This window comes from Terrapene carolina, unplaced genomic scaffold (genome assembly GCF_002925995.2).
Source record: "Terrapene carolina triunguis isolate 2854851 unplaced genomic scaffold, T_m_triunguis-2.0 Scaffold21, whole genome shotgun sequence".
Lineage (NCBI taxonomy): Eukaryota > Metazoa > Chordata > Testudines > Emydidae > Terrapene > Terrapene triunguis.
In genome coordinates, this window is record NW_020664372.1 from 42,146,624 (window position 1) to 42,160,563 (window position 13,940).

A 13,940-nucleotide genomic window follows, 5' to 3' on the forward strand; every position below is an offset into this window, starting at 1 on the left:
TTTAATAAAAGAAGTTTTTGCTTTACTATGCTTTCTAATTTAGGAAAAATAGACTGACATCTTCTCTTGCTCCCTACATTCCGTAGAGAAATTTTTCATGTCCACTGTAGCAAAGTGGCCTCCCTTGGAGATTGACAGCGAGGGAATGCCAGACGCCCCCTGATGGGTGACACAGGAAAGCCATGCCTGCCAGGAGAGGGGTGGGACAGGAACAGGAAGTATAAAAGGCGGGCTCTGTAGCTCAGTTGGGGTTGAAGCTGCCGAGGGAGGCATGTGATTCCACCCTGTTGCTGGAGCCAGAGCCCACTAAGGACTTCCGCTGTCCCAAGGACTTGTCTGAACTGCTTGAGCTACCAGACACACCTGATACTGAGGAGCGGCTAGGAGTACCACCAGCAGTGTACCCAGGGGAGACTGAGGACAACCCCAATAGGGTAGGAAGTGGCCCAGGGACAGCAGACTATGGTCTGGCTGGGATGCTGCCTGAGTCTTGTTCAACATGTTGTGGCTGGATCCCCGCTGAGCCAGTGGGAGAGCACTCTGCCACTGTTAGGGCCCTGAGCTGGGATGTGGTGGAGTCAGGTGGACCTGCATCCCCCAAACACTGGCCACCCCACCCTGTCCCATCCAACCACCCCTTCTCCCTGTGCCCTGACTGCCCCCGGAACCCCTGCCCCTGACTGCCCCCTGCTGCCCCATCCAACCCCCCCTCCTTCCTGACTGGCCCCCTGGAACCTCTGCCCCCATTCAACCCCCTGACCCCTATCCACACCCCTGCCCCTGACCACCATCCCAAACTCCCCTGCCCTCTATCCAACCCCCCCTGCTCCCTGCCCCCTTACTGCGCTGCCTGAAGCACCCGCGGCGCTACAGCTGTGCCGCCTGGCTGGAGCTGGGCCACGCTGCTGCTACCACCACACAGCACAGAGACCGGGTCAGGCCGGGCTCTGCAGCTGCGCTGACCCAGGAGCTCACAGCCCTGCCACCCAGAGCATTGCACCAGCCGCAGAGCGAGCTGAGGCTGCAGGTGAGGGGGAACAGTGGGGGAGGGGCTGGGGGCTAGCCTCCCGGGCCAGGAACTCGGGGACCGGGCAGGACGGTCCCATGGGCTGGATGTGGCCTACGGGCCATAGTTTGCCCACTCCTGGGCTATACCCTGCTTGCGGGTTGGGCTTTAGACTGTTTGCTGCCCCACCAGGCCTGAGGGCTTGGGCCCTTGGACAGGGGCGGCTCCAGGCACCAGCGCACCAAGCGCATGCCTGGGGCGGCAAGCCACGGGGGGCGGCCTGCCGGTCGCCGTGAGGGCAGCAGTCAGGCTGCCTTCGGCCGCATGCCTGCGGGTGGTCCGCCGGTCCCATGGCTTCGGCAGTGGGTACACCGAAGGCGTGGGACCGGTGGACCTCCCAGAGGCATGCCGCCAAATCCGTGTTACCAGCGGACCTCCCACAGGCGCGCTGCCGAAAGCTGCCTGACTGCCGTGCTTGGGGCGGCAAAATACATAGAGCCGCCCCTGCCCTTGGATGACTCACTGCTCTACCCCACAGGAGGGATCGAGCCATGAGACTGCTAACTTCCCCCTTGTCTTAGACTGTTTTCCAGGGGTGTGACAGCAAAGAGATGTGGCCTTCCTCAGAGATTGACATACAGAGAGGGCCACACATGCCTACGAGCCTACATCCACTCTTACTTACAAAACATAAAAGACAACTCCAGCTTTGAGCAAACTGCTGAGCAAAAGCTCTATTTAAACAATGCTAAGGGGCTAAATTAAGATCACAAAAGCAAGAGTATTCAGATTTCAAGGCAAACGTTTTTTAACCTACTCTATCGTTGTCATAACTATAAAGGGAAGGGTAACAGCTCTCCTGTGTACAGTACTAAAATCCCTCCTGGCCAGAGACTCCAAAATCCTTTTACCTGTAAAGGGTTAAGAAGCTCAGGTAACCTGGCTGACACCTGACCCAAAGGACCAATAAGGGGACAAGATACTTTCAAATCTTGGGGGGGGGGGGAAAGGCTTTTGTTTGTGCTCGTTGTTTTAAGGGGTTGTTCGCTCTTGGGACTGAGAGGGACCAGACATCAATCCAGGTTCTCCCCATCTTTCTAAACAAGTCTCTCCTATTTCAAACTTGTAAGTAAAAAAGCCAGGCAAGGTGTCTTAGTTTTACTTTGTTTTCTCAACTTGTAAATGTACCTCTTACCAGAGTGTTTATCTTTGTTTGCTGTACTTTGAACCTAAGACGGGTGGGGGGGTCCTCTGAGCTCTTTAAGTTTGATTACCCTGTAAAGTTATTTTCCATACTGATTTTACAGAGATGATTTTTACCTTTTTCTTTAATTAAAAGCCTTCTTTTTAAGAACCTGATTGATTTCTCCTTGTTTTAAGATCCAAGGAGTTTGGATCTGTATTCACCAGGGAATTGGTGAGAGGTTTCTAAAAGCTTCCCAGGGTAGGGAATGGTGGCAGCGGACCAGAACTAAGCTGGTAATTAAGCTTAAGTTTTCATGCAGGCCCCTACATTTGTACCCTAAAGTTCAAAGTGGGGATACAGCCTTGACAATTGTACTTACATAATGACACATGCTTGAAGAATGAGATGATTTTTAAATACTTTAGGACAGCGCTTCTCAAACTGTGGGTTGAGATCCCACAGTGGCTGGCGTTATACTTGCTGGAGCCAAATCATAAGCCCGAACCCCACTGCCTCGCCCTGGGCAGCGGGGCTCAGGTTATAGGTCCCCCACTCGGGGCTGAAGCCCTTGGGCTTTGGCTTTAGGCCCCCTACCTCAGGCAGCGGGGCTCAGGCAGGCTCAGGCTTCAGTCCCTCCCCTACATGAAGTAGTTTTTGTTGTCAGAAGGGGGTTGCGGTGCAGTGAAGTTTGAGAACCCTTGCTCTAGGGTAAAACTCTACTGTGCACAATTGTCCACCTGAAAATCCACAGCCAATAGCAGCAGCATGGATGGGGTGGGCATCCTCATCCCACAAACCCCTGGAGAGATGGCTCTGCAATAATGATTCACAGGGAGCCGCTGGGGAAAGATGACGTGGATGTCAGAGCCCAGTAGCTATATTTATCTGTCCAGACCTTGCCCCAGCCATGGAGCCCACCTTCAAGACCTCACACAGATTATTTGTGCTCCTACCAGAAATAATCTGCATGGGGGCATAAGCAAAGAGGCTTGGTAGCGCTACAAGATGACACATTAATATTACTTTTGCAGCATATATTTGTACCCATTTGCCAGGTGGTTTTGCCTCTTTCCACATGCTGGCCAGAAAATGTCTTTGTGTGTGTTACAATCTGAGTAGGCAGGCTGCTAGGATTCTCAATTAATGGCCTCCTGCCTGCCTAGCACTCTCCTATCTTGGGAGATTCCCCTGCTCCCCTTTAAGCTGTATAGCGATGATGGGCTATATACCAAACTCTGAGATAGGTGGCTCCATCACACCCCAATAATACAAAGACTTAATGTCACAATGTAGATAGCTAGATAATCCCAAATTGCCCTATAGCCCCCTTCATAGTTACCTGTAGGTGTCAGGGTAGAAGTTGATCTTCAGGAAGGTTTTGAATGCAGGAGTAGTGATCTTGAGAACCAGTTTGGGGGAGGTTCCTAGCATGGGGTGGCAGAGGAGAAGTGGGCAAAAAGTGTCTCAAAGCTGGCATTGATGGTGAAAAAATAAGGGACCAGAGGATAACATGGTATGGGCGGGGGGGGGGGGAGCAGATGAATAGTGAGGGGTGGAGTTATGTAGGGGCTTGAAAGCAAAGATATAAGGTTTGCACTTGATGCAGTGGAGCAAAGAGAGCCAGTAGCACAATTCAAAGAGGGGAGGATATGGTCAGACTGATGGGTAATGAAGACTTCTTTGGTAGCAGTGTTCGTACAGAACAAAGTAAGGCAATGTGTGCGTCCAGGATGCCAGAGGAGGAGGTTGCGGTAATTAAGACATGAGATGGCAAGCTAAGTATTGACTGCCTGAACATCACTGTAGCCAGCTCAATGAAGATATCTGCTCAATGTGCAGCTGCAGTCAAAAAAGCTAACTAGATGTTAGACTGTGTAAGCAATGAGATGGTGAATAATACAGAGACTATTAAACGCCTTTATATGAATCAATGGTTTAGTCTCATCTACAATACTGTATGCGGTACTGGTGGTCACCATATCTCAGAAAGGTTATTGCAGAACTAGGTAGGGTTCAGACCAAGACAACAAGAATGATCAAGGGCATGGAAATAATATATGGAGAGAGATTGAAAAGATGGGGATTGTTTACCTTAGAAAGAAGACTAGGAGGAGACATCATAAATGTACATAAAATAATGAATGATCTAGACGATAGATCAGGAACTTCTATTCTCCCTGCCTCCGATCACAAGAACAAGGGAACATTCAATGAAATTAAAAGGTAGGGAATTCAAAGCCAATAAAAGGAAATACTTCTCTGCCAGTGCAGCTCCACTGGTGGTGGCTATGGCAGAAACTGTAGTGTAGCAGCACAAGGCATTTTTACCACTATGTCATCTAACTCTGAGCTGCTGCTGGTGAATTGTAGCAATGATGTTTGCTAGTGTACCACAGCATCCGTTTGCACTTGATTCAGGTTTGATATGTAAAGGCTAGAAACTTTTTTTAATTAAAAGATTCTGAAGATGCTGATCAGCTCCTCTACTTACCTCGCATGGCCGGCCACTGACTCCTCTCATAAACCTGCAGCTTACTCTAAGCACGCCTCATGCCTCTACTCTTTCTTACCCATCAGTTGCCTGCAGGCTGTATGGGCTGCGTTCCTCAGTCCTTCCTACTGTCAGTCAGCCTCTGTCACCATGTCTGTTCACACTACCCTGCCTCCAGGTGGCCAAGTGCTCTCAGTCTTGCTCCTCTTTCCCCAGCTTTGGCCACCCCACCAAGCCCCCATTGCTCACTTGTTTTTTTTCATTAGCAGCAGCTAGATTGATGTCTTCTTCATGTTCCTACTCTGAACCTGCTTCTCCTCTGCTGCATAGTAGCATGTTTCCCATCTGCTCTAAATGGCCTACTGCAAGAGGAGGTACAACCCATCCTGGGGCCAACTTCTTAAGGTCCCAGGGTGTCCACTCACTTTCCTCCTGTCCTTTTCTCCCTCCCCTCCCCCCAACCAACCTATGCCCTTCATGTCTCATGTTGAGGAAGGGATCTCTGTAATGAACTTGTACAACCAAGACCCTGCACAAGCCAAAAAACTATTGAAGCTGAAATGTTAGAGTTCCCCCCACACCCCATAAACTACTTTACCGTTTATCTGTAGGTCCTTCATTGGCCTGCTTCTTCTGACATGAATCCATGTGCCTCAAGCCCATATATAATTTTGCTTCATACACTGTCCCTGGTAACATGTTCCCTGGGCTATATTCATCCCCGATGTAACTCAATAAAAGCATATGTTAAGTGCCTTTTTGTGAAGTATCTCCATGAGTGTTCTCTATTCAGTGCTACTTTCCTACTTTTTAACCGCTTAGCAATATAAACATAGTCTATTGATAGTAGTCACTATCATCATTTGAAAACTTCTATTGTCTTTTTTCCACCTGAGCAAATAATCTCTAATATTAACCTTAGAACTGAGATCATTCAAACCATTCGATTTTAGCTGCCTTATGCTACACCTGCTCCAAATACAACCTTCCTGAGACAGTGACCTAAACTGCATACACCATTCTAGGGAAGTCTAATAATTGTCTTCCAAAGTGCTAGTACTGCCTATTTTGTGGTTTTATAGCTCACTGCTCCATCAGTCTAGCATCTTCTGTGCACAGCTGCAATAAAAAAGGCAAACAAGTGACCGTTTCTACGATTTTTTTCCCCACAATAATCCCCCAATTCTTTCTCTGATCAGTGCGCTGTATTTAGCGCACATTCCCTGCTTTTGCTCTTTGTTCCCAGACTAATTACTTTTTCATTTTCTACACTGCACAGCATTTGCCATCTGCTGGCAAGTACAGGATCCAAATCCCTTTTGAATACGCTTCCATTGTTCCTTTATTTTCTCTGTCTTCAGTTTTACCGTCAGAACAGTACAGATTTCATACAAGCAGCTCAGCTGATGTACTTTTGAAGCAGGAACCTGAGAATCCATAGAATTCTCTTACACACTATATCGTCTCTCACTGGATCTACACCTTCCTCCATTCATAAAGAAGACTGTCAGTTTTGGCATATATTATTAAACTCACATATGCTTCATGCTGTTTTGAGATAAACTGTGGCTTGAAGCCCCAGCCCTGCATTGGGGATGGTGCAGAGCAGTGGATTGTGAGACTAGCGGATAGGCTGGATAGCCTGCTAGAGCTTCCAGGGTGCACAGCTGCTGTGTGCCAACCTGAGTGCAGCATGCTCTTCCCTGCCTGGCTGGGCAGCTCTGCTAGCTGGCACTGAAGGGACAGGGTGTCATGGGGGACCCTGCGTGTCAAGTGGGGCTGCCCCCGTTGGCCTAGTGCAGGGTTGGTACACCCCATCACACAAGCATAGGGTCTCCCTGTGGGATCAGGGAACTGCAATAAGAAGGGCTTAGGACCCCTGGCGTGGCCAAGCAAATAGTCTGCAGCCCCTGGGCGGGGCAGAGCAAAGCAAACTGTCTATGGCTGCTGAGCCTCCTGGCTGGGGCAGGCAATAGCAGTTGGGGGTTCTGACCCCCCCAGGAGGGTCAGAACAGTCTGTAGTCCCTGAGTAGGGCAGAGCAAACAGACAGTAGCCACCTCTAGTGGCAAGTGTGGGCAAGGTAGGGGAACCCAGGTCCACCCTACTTTACCAGGTTATGACCCAGGGCCTGTGAAGAAAGGAAATTCCCAGTTAAGGGTTTAAACATTGGCTTCTAATACAGTCTCTGGGTCATTTTTTACCACAAGGTGCATCTCAGGCATCTCCTCGGCTGGCAGGGGCTTGAAGTCCCAGTTAGTCTCCACCATTAGCTGCTCATCCACCGCGTAGTCCAGGTCCACAGTTCCTACCACTTGGAGAGTCGCAGGCACCGGCAGCACACATCCTACATCCTTCCTCCTCAGCCAGCCCAGACTGAACGGGGCTGCCTCCTTTTATCTGTCCTTTCCACCTGGAGCATGTGCAGAAGGGGTAAGGAGGTATGGTCTCCTGGGCCCACCGTGATTGGTCAGGCCCGGTTGGCCCAATTCAGAGTTGGTGCACCCCATCACACAGGGCCACAACCTTGCCTCTCCCCTGCCCCTTTTGGGATAGTTATTGAACCTAACTAGGGGAGTATGAGGATTGCAGTTGTGTCTTGCTTTCTATCAGGACATAAAAGAACCTTGTGCCTCACCCCCTCTTGAGCTACCCATGCAGGGGATGGCAATAGTTTGGCCCCATAGGTAAACATTCCCATTTTCCTCAGACCCCACAATGTAATTTCAAGATCTAAAAAACTCATCTTCATGGCTAAACTCACACAATGAATGCAGTATCCACTTCAGAAACGTCAGAGATGTGGGCAGAGCAGCAAGGGGTGTAGGTTTTGTTTGTAACTGTCTTTGTGTGCAAATTGTGGAAGAATTGTACAGGGTGAGCACTGGTGCTACTAAAGCTGGAAAGAGGTGTGCGTTTCACTTAGCTGATATGTATTCCACACTGTTTTCTTTGGAAACTATTCGCTTCGCAACAGAAATCTGACCTAGAGGATTCCTAAGATTAATTACATCATTTGTGGCTTTTCTTTTGTGTAACACTTTTGGAATGCATTGTCTGGGATAATGTACAGGTGAACAGTCTTTTGGTTTATCTGTTGAGACAATATCTATTGCTGTTACCTGCATGTACCCTGGACATGATTCTAAGAGAAGAATTAAAAAACTGTTAATCAGAAGACCATAGGCCTCATTCTCTACTGCCTTGCACACTGTGTATTCATTTATTTATGTGCAAAGCACGCACAAAGCGGGTGCAAAACTCTAATGAATCAAAATGATAACATTTTACATAGCTTTATGATCACTAGAAACATGGCTATGCAAGGAGCAAGACAATGGAGAATCAGGCCCTGTGCTTTGCAACTGGAACAAGATGCTTTGTATGGGGACCACTCACTTAAATATGGTCCCTGATCACAGGCTACTTTTTGGTATGGCTCAAAACCATTGTTAGGATTATATCTCATTTATTTCTTCAAGCTGTGATCCCATTTCCTCGAATTCCACATAAATGGGGAAAAGCATTCTGTTTCAGGATAATTTGGCAATGTATTATATTCCATAGCCAAGTCTAGATAGGATTCTATAGTTAACAGAAGACAATGCCTGAATCATTCTCTGACTCCTTAGACCAAATAGTAAGACTAATGTCTTGAAAAAAATCTGACTGTAGATGCTTCCATTTTGAGTGCCCAAATTAAGAGATTTTGGGCTTGATTTTTCAGAGATGTTGCGTATTCACTGTTCCTATTAACATCAACTCCCTTGTAGGATAGAGTGTCATATACAGAAGATCATTGCTCATCCTTAGAGATGCTATTCTGTTAATGACTACACTTAAGCTGGAGAAGTTCATTGTAAGTATAGATGGAAATCCTTCCCATAGTTCTCCTCCTGGGCTCAGATTTTCACAGATCGTTTCATGTTACAGACATGACATAATTCAGTTTAATTTCCCCTGAGTAGAGAGGTACAAAATTAAGAGCCATACCAGGCCAATGATAATGGAAGTTAGCTTTTAGTTAAAAATAAAACGGGACGATCCTGTTTTGAATGCCCTTGTCCAAATCACTGTCCAGGGCCGGCTCTAGGCACCAGCTCATAGACTCATAGACTTTAAGGTCAGAAGGGACCAATATGGTCATCTAGTCTGACCCCCCGCATGATGCAGGCCACAATAGCTGACCCCCCACTTTCCCTTAACTCTGCTGTTGAAGTCTCCAGATCGTGATCTAAAGACTTCAAGTCGCAGAGAATCTTCCAGCTTGCGACTCCTGCCCTATGCTGCGGAGGAAGGCGAAAAACCTCCAGGGCCACTGCCAATCTACCCTGGAGGAAAATTCCTTCCCGACCCCAAATATGGCGATCAGCAGAACCCTGAGCATACAGGCAAGATTCTCTAGCCAGACCCTCATTTGACCAGCGATGGCCGTTATTGCCTAATTGATTAGAATCACGTAATCCCATCAAACCATTCCCTCCATAAACTTATCTAGCCTAATCTTGAAGCCAGAGAGGTCTTTCGCCCCCACCGTTTCCCTCGGAAGGCTGTTCCAAAATTTCACCCCTCTGACGGTTAGAAACCTTCGTCTAATTTCAAGCCTAAATTTCCCCACGGCCAGCAGGGCCGGCTCCAGGTTTTCTGCCGCCCCAAGCGGGGGGGGAGACAAGCCGGTCGGCGGCACTTCGGCGGCAGCTCAATCGCACCGCTCCATTCTTCGGCGGCAGCTCAAAAAAGAAGAGAGGGACTGAGGGACCCGCCGCCGAATTCCCGCTGAAGACCCAGACGTGCCGCCCCAATAGCGGACGGAGTGCTGCCCCTTTGTATTGGCCGTCCCAAGCACCTGCTTCTTTAGGGGGCGAAGCTTGGCTGATTAGGGGGCCTATAAAAGAGGCCTCCCAGCTGAGCAGCGACACAGCTGCGAGGAGCGGCACCAGGAGCCGGCAAACAGGGCTGCTAACAGGGGAGTTTAAGTGGGAGTGTACAGGGGGAGGTGGAAGGGGAGGTAGGAGGGTGCAGCGCGCGGTGTGCAGTGTTGTCCCAGGAGCAGCAGGCAGAGACCACAGCAGCCATGAGCCAAGCAGCAGGGGACACTATGCAGATGATTGCATGCAGCAGCTGTGGTATGTACATGGTCCTCGCTGGGAAGCCTGAACAAAGATATGTTTGCATGAAATGCCGCCTAATAGACCTGCTAGAGGAAAAGATTAGAGGGCTCCAGATGCAGGTAGATACTATGGTAGAGTTTAGAAGGGGATTCGAGCAGCTAATGGAGCAGAAGCTGGGTGTGGCAGAAGGGGAATGCTCAGGGGTGCAGGTGGAGGCACAGGCTATGGTCTGTGAGGGGGAAGGTCAGGGGCAGAGCAAGATCAGTGGAAGCATGTAACTGTGAGGAGCAGGCCAAGGAAAAGGAGGGCTAGTGAGGGGGGAATAGAACTCAGGAACAGATTTGAGTGTTTGGATAACGAGGAAGAGAGGCAGCAGGTGGTAACTGATGGTGGGAGGCAGAGGAAGAAGAGAAGAGCGGCTAGTCCGATAGAGAGAGGGCAGGAGTTGATGGAGACAGCACCAATACCGGGCCCCAGTAGGATAGAGGATGGCACTAGGGGGGACTATAAGGGAAAATAGAGAGACACAAGAGGTACGACTACAGGGAACAGGGGATAGATTTGTACAGAGTACTGTCACCAGGCAAAGGCAGGTTTATGTGATTGGAGACTCCTTGCTGAGGAGGTTGGACAGGCCTGTGACCAGAGCGGACCCTGAAAACAGAAGGGTGTGCTGTCTGCCAGGCGCTAAGATAAGGGATGTGGACCTGCGGTTGAAAAGGATCCTAAAAGGAGCGGTAAGAACCCTTTGATCATCCTTCACGTAGGAACAAACGACACAGCTAGGTTCTCGCTAGAGAGAATTAAGGGAGATTATGCCAGGCTGGGGAAGACGCTTAAGGAAGTGGAGGCTCAGATTATCTTTAGTGGGATTCTGCCTGTTCCTAGAGAAGGACAGCAAAGGGCTGACAGAATTGTGAGGATAAATAGCTGGCTAAGGGAGTGGTGCTATAAGGAGGGCTTTGGGATGTATGGCCACTGGGAGGCTTTCGGGGACAGACAGCTGTTCTCGCGGGATGGACTTCATCTGAGTAGGGAAGGGAATAGACTTCTGGGAGGGAGGCTGGCTCATCTCATCAAAAGGGCTTTAAACTAGGAACTTGGGGGAGACGGTTGGGAGATGTTCAGTTAATCTCCACGCCAGATTCCAACACTGAAAAGGAGTGTGAGGAGATAAGCACAGACATAGGTAGGGGTAGGGAATTGGACATAAGAAAGAGGGGGAGAATGGACAGCATGGGGTCCGTTCCAAATGACATAACTAATGGGAGAAAGGATAGACAGCATACGGTAAGATGTTTATACACCAATGCGAGAAGCCTAGGTAACAAAATGGAGGAATTGGAGCTCCTGGTCCAAGAAATGAAACCTGATATCGTAGGAATAACCGAAACGTGGTGGAACGGTAGTCATGACTGGAGTACAGGTATGGAAGGGTATGTGCTGTTTAGGAATGACCGGAAAAAAGGTAAAGGTGGGGGAGTGGCATTATATGTCAATAATGAGCTAAAATGTAAAGAAATAATAAGTGATGGAATGGATAAGACGGAGTCTGTATGGGCAATAATTACACTGCGTAAAAGAACTACTAGAGCCTCCCCCGAGATAGTGCTTGGAGTGTGCTATAGACCGCCGGGATCTAGCCTGGAGGCGGACAGAGAACTACTTAATGTTTTTAGGGAAGTAAAAACTGATAAGAACTGTGTCATCATGGGGGACTTTAACTTCCCAGATATAGATTGGGGAACAAATGCTAGTAACAATAATAGGGCTCAGATGTTCTTAGACGTGCTAGCAGATGAATTCCTTCATCAAGTAGTAACTGAACCTACGAGGGGGGATGCCATTTTAGATTTAGTGCTGGTGAGTAGTGAGGACCTCGTTGAGGAAATGGTTGTAGGGGACAACCTTGGCTTGAGTGACCATGAGCTAATTCGGTTTAAACTAAATGGAAGGATTAACAGAAATGATACTGTAACTAAGGTTTACAATTTCAAAAAGGCCAACTTTAACAAATTAAGGCAACTACTTAGGGAAGTGGATTGGGCTAACATACTTAGGGATCTAAAGGCAGATGACGCCTGGGATTATTTCAAGCAGAAGTTGCATGAGATGTCTGAGGACTGTATCCCAAGAAAGGGAAAACGATTAGTGGGCAGGAGATTTAGACCTAGCTGGATGAGCGGGAGTCTCAAAGGGGCGATTAAGAAAAAACAGAAAGCGTACAGAGAATGGAAGAAGGGAGGGATAGCAAGGAAACCTACCTTACTGAGTTTAGAGCATGTAGGGATGCGGTGAGAAAGGCCAAAAGCCGTGTAGAGTTGGACCTTGCAAGGTGAATTAAATCCAATAGTAAGAGGTTTTATAGCCATATAAATAGGAAGAAAACAAAGAAAGAGGAAGTGGGACCGCTGAAGAATGTGGATGGAGTGGAAATTAAGAATAATCTAGGCATGGCACAATATCTAAATGAATATTTTGCTTCGGTCTTTAATAAGACTAATGAAGGGTTTAGGAATAGAGGGAGTAGGACAGAGGGGAATAGAGGAGGGGGGATAGACATTACAGCATCAGAGGTGGAAGCCAAACTTGACCAGCTAAACGGGACTAAATCGGGCGGACCGGATGATCTTCATCCTAGAATATTGAAGGAACTGGCGCGAGAAATTGCGAGCCCCTTGGCGACAATTTTTAATGAATCTGTAAACTCGGGGGTGGTACCGTTGGACTGGAGAATAGCTAATGTGGTTCCTATTTTCAAGAAGGGGAAAAAAAGTGACCCGGGTAACTACAGGCCTGTTAGTTTAACTTCTGTAGTATGTAAGATCTTGGGAAAAAATTTGAAGGAGAAAGTAGTTAAGGACCTTGAGGTGAATGGCAATTGGGACAAATTACAACATGGGTTTACGAAAGGCAGGTCGTGCCAAACCAACCTGATCTCCTTCTTTGAGAAAGTAACAGACCTTCTAGATAAAGGAAATGCGGTGGATCTAATATACCTCGATTTTAGTAAAGCGTTTGATACGGTTCCGCATGAGGAATTATTGGTTAAATTGGATAAGATGGGGATCGATAGGAAAATCCAGAGGTGGATAACGAACTGGTTAAAGGGGAGACTGCAGCGGGTAGTACTGAAAGGTGAACTGTCAGATTGGAGGGAGGTCACCAGTGGGGTTCCTCAAGGTTCGGTTCTGGGTCCGATTTTATTTAATCTATTCATTACTGACCTCGGAACCAAATGTAGGAGTGGGCTGATAAAGTTTGCGGATGACACAAAGTTGGGAGGCATTGCCAACTCGGAGAAGGATCGGGATATTCTCCAGGGAGACTTGGATGACCTTGTAAATTGGAGTAATAGTAATAGGATGAGATTTAATAGTGAGAAGTGTAAGGTGATGCATTTAGGGATGACTAATAAGAATTTCAGTTATAAGCTAGGGACGCATAGGTTAGAAGTGACTGAGGAGGAGAAGGACCTCGGAGTCCTGGTTGATCGCAGGATGACTATGAGTCGGCAATGCGACGTGGCTGTGAAAAAAGCTAATGCGATCTTGGGATGCATAAGGCGAGGTATTTCTAGTAGGGACAGGGAGGTGCTGCTTCCGTTATACAAGGCGCTGGTGAGACCTCACTTGGAGTACTGTGTGCAGTTCTGGTCTCCTATGTTTAAAAGGGATGAACTGAAACTGGAACGGGTACAGAGAAGGGCAACTAGGATGATCCGAGGAATGGAAAACCTTTCCTATGAAAGGAGACTCGAGGAGCTTGGTTTGTTTAGCCTAACCAAAAGAAGGCTGAGGGGGGATATGATTGCTCTCTTTAAATATATCAAAGGGATAAATACCAGGGAGGGAGAGGAATTATTTCAGCTCAGTGCTAATGTGGACACGAGAACGAATGGATATAAACTGGCCGTCAGGGCCGGCTCCAGGCACCAGCTAAAGAAGCAGGTGCTTGGGGCGGCCAATAGGAAGGGGCGGCACTTCGGGCGCTGTTGGGGCGGCATGTCCGGGGTCTTCGGCGGCAATTTGGCGGCGGGTCCCTCAGTCGCTCTGGGAGCGAAGGACCTACCGCCGAATTGCTGCGGAAGAGTGGAGCGGCGCGATCGCGCTGCCGCGGCTTTTTTTTTTTTTTTTTTTTTTTTTTTT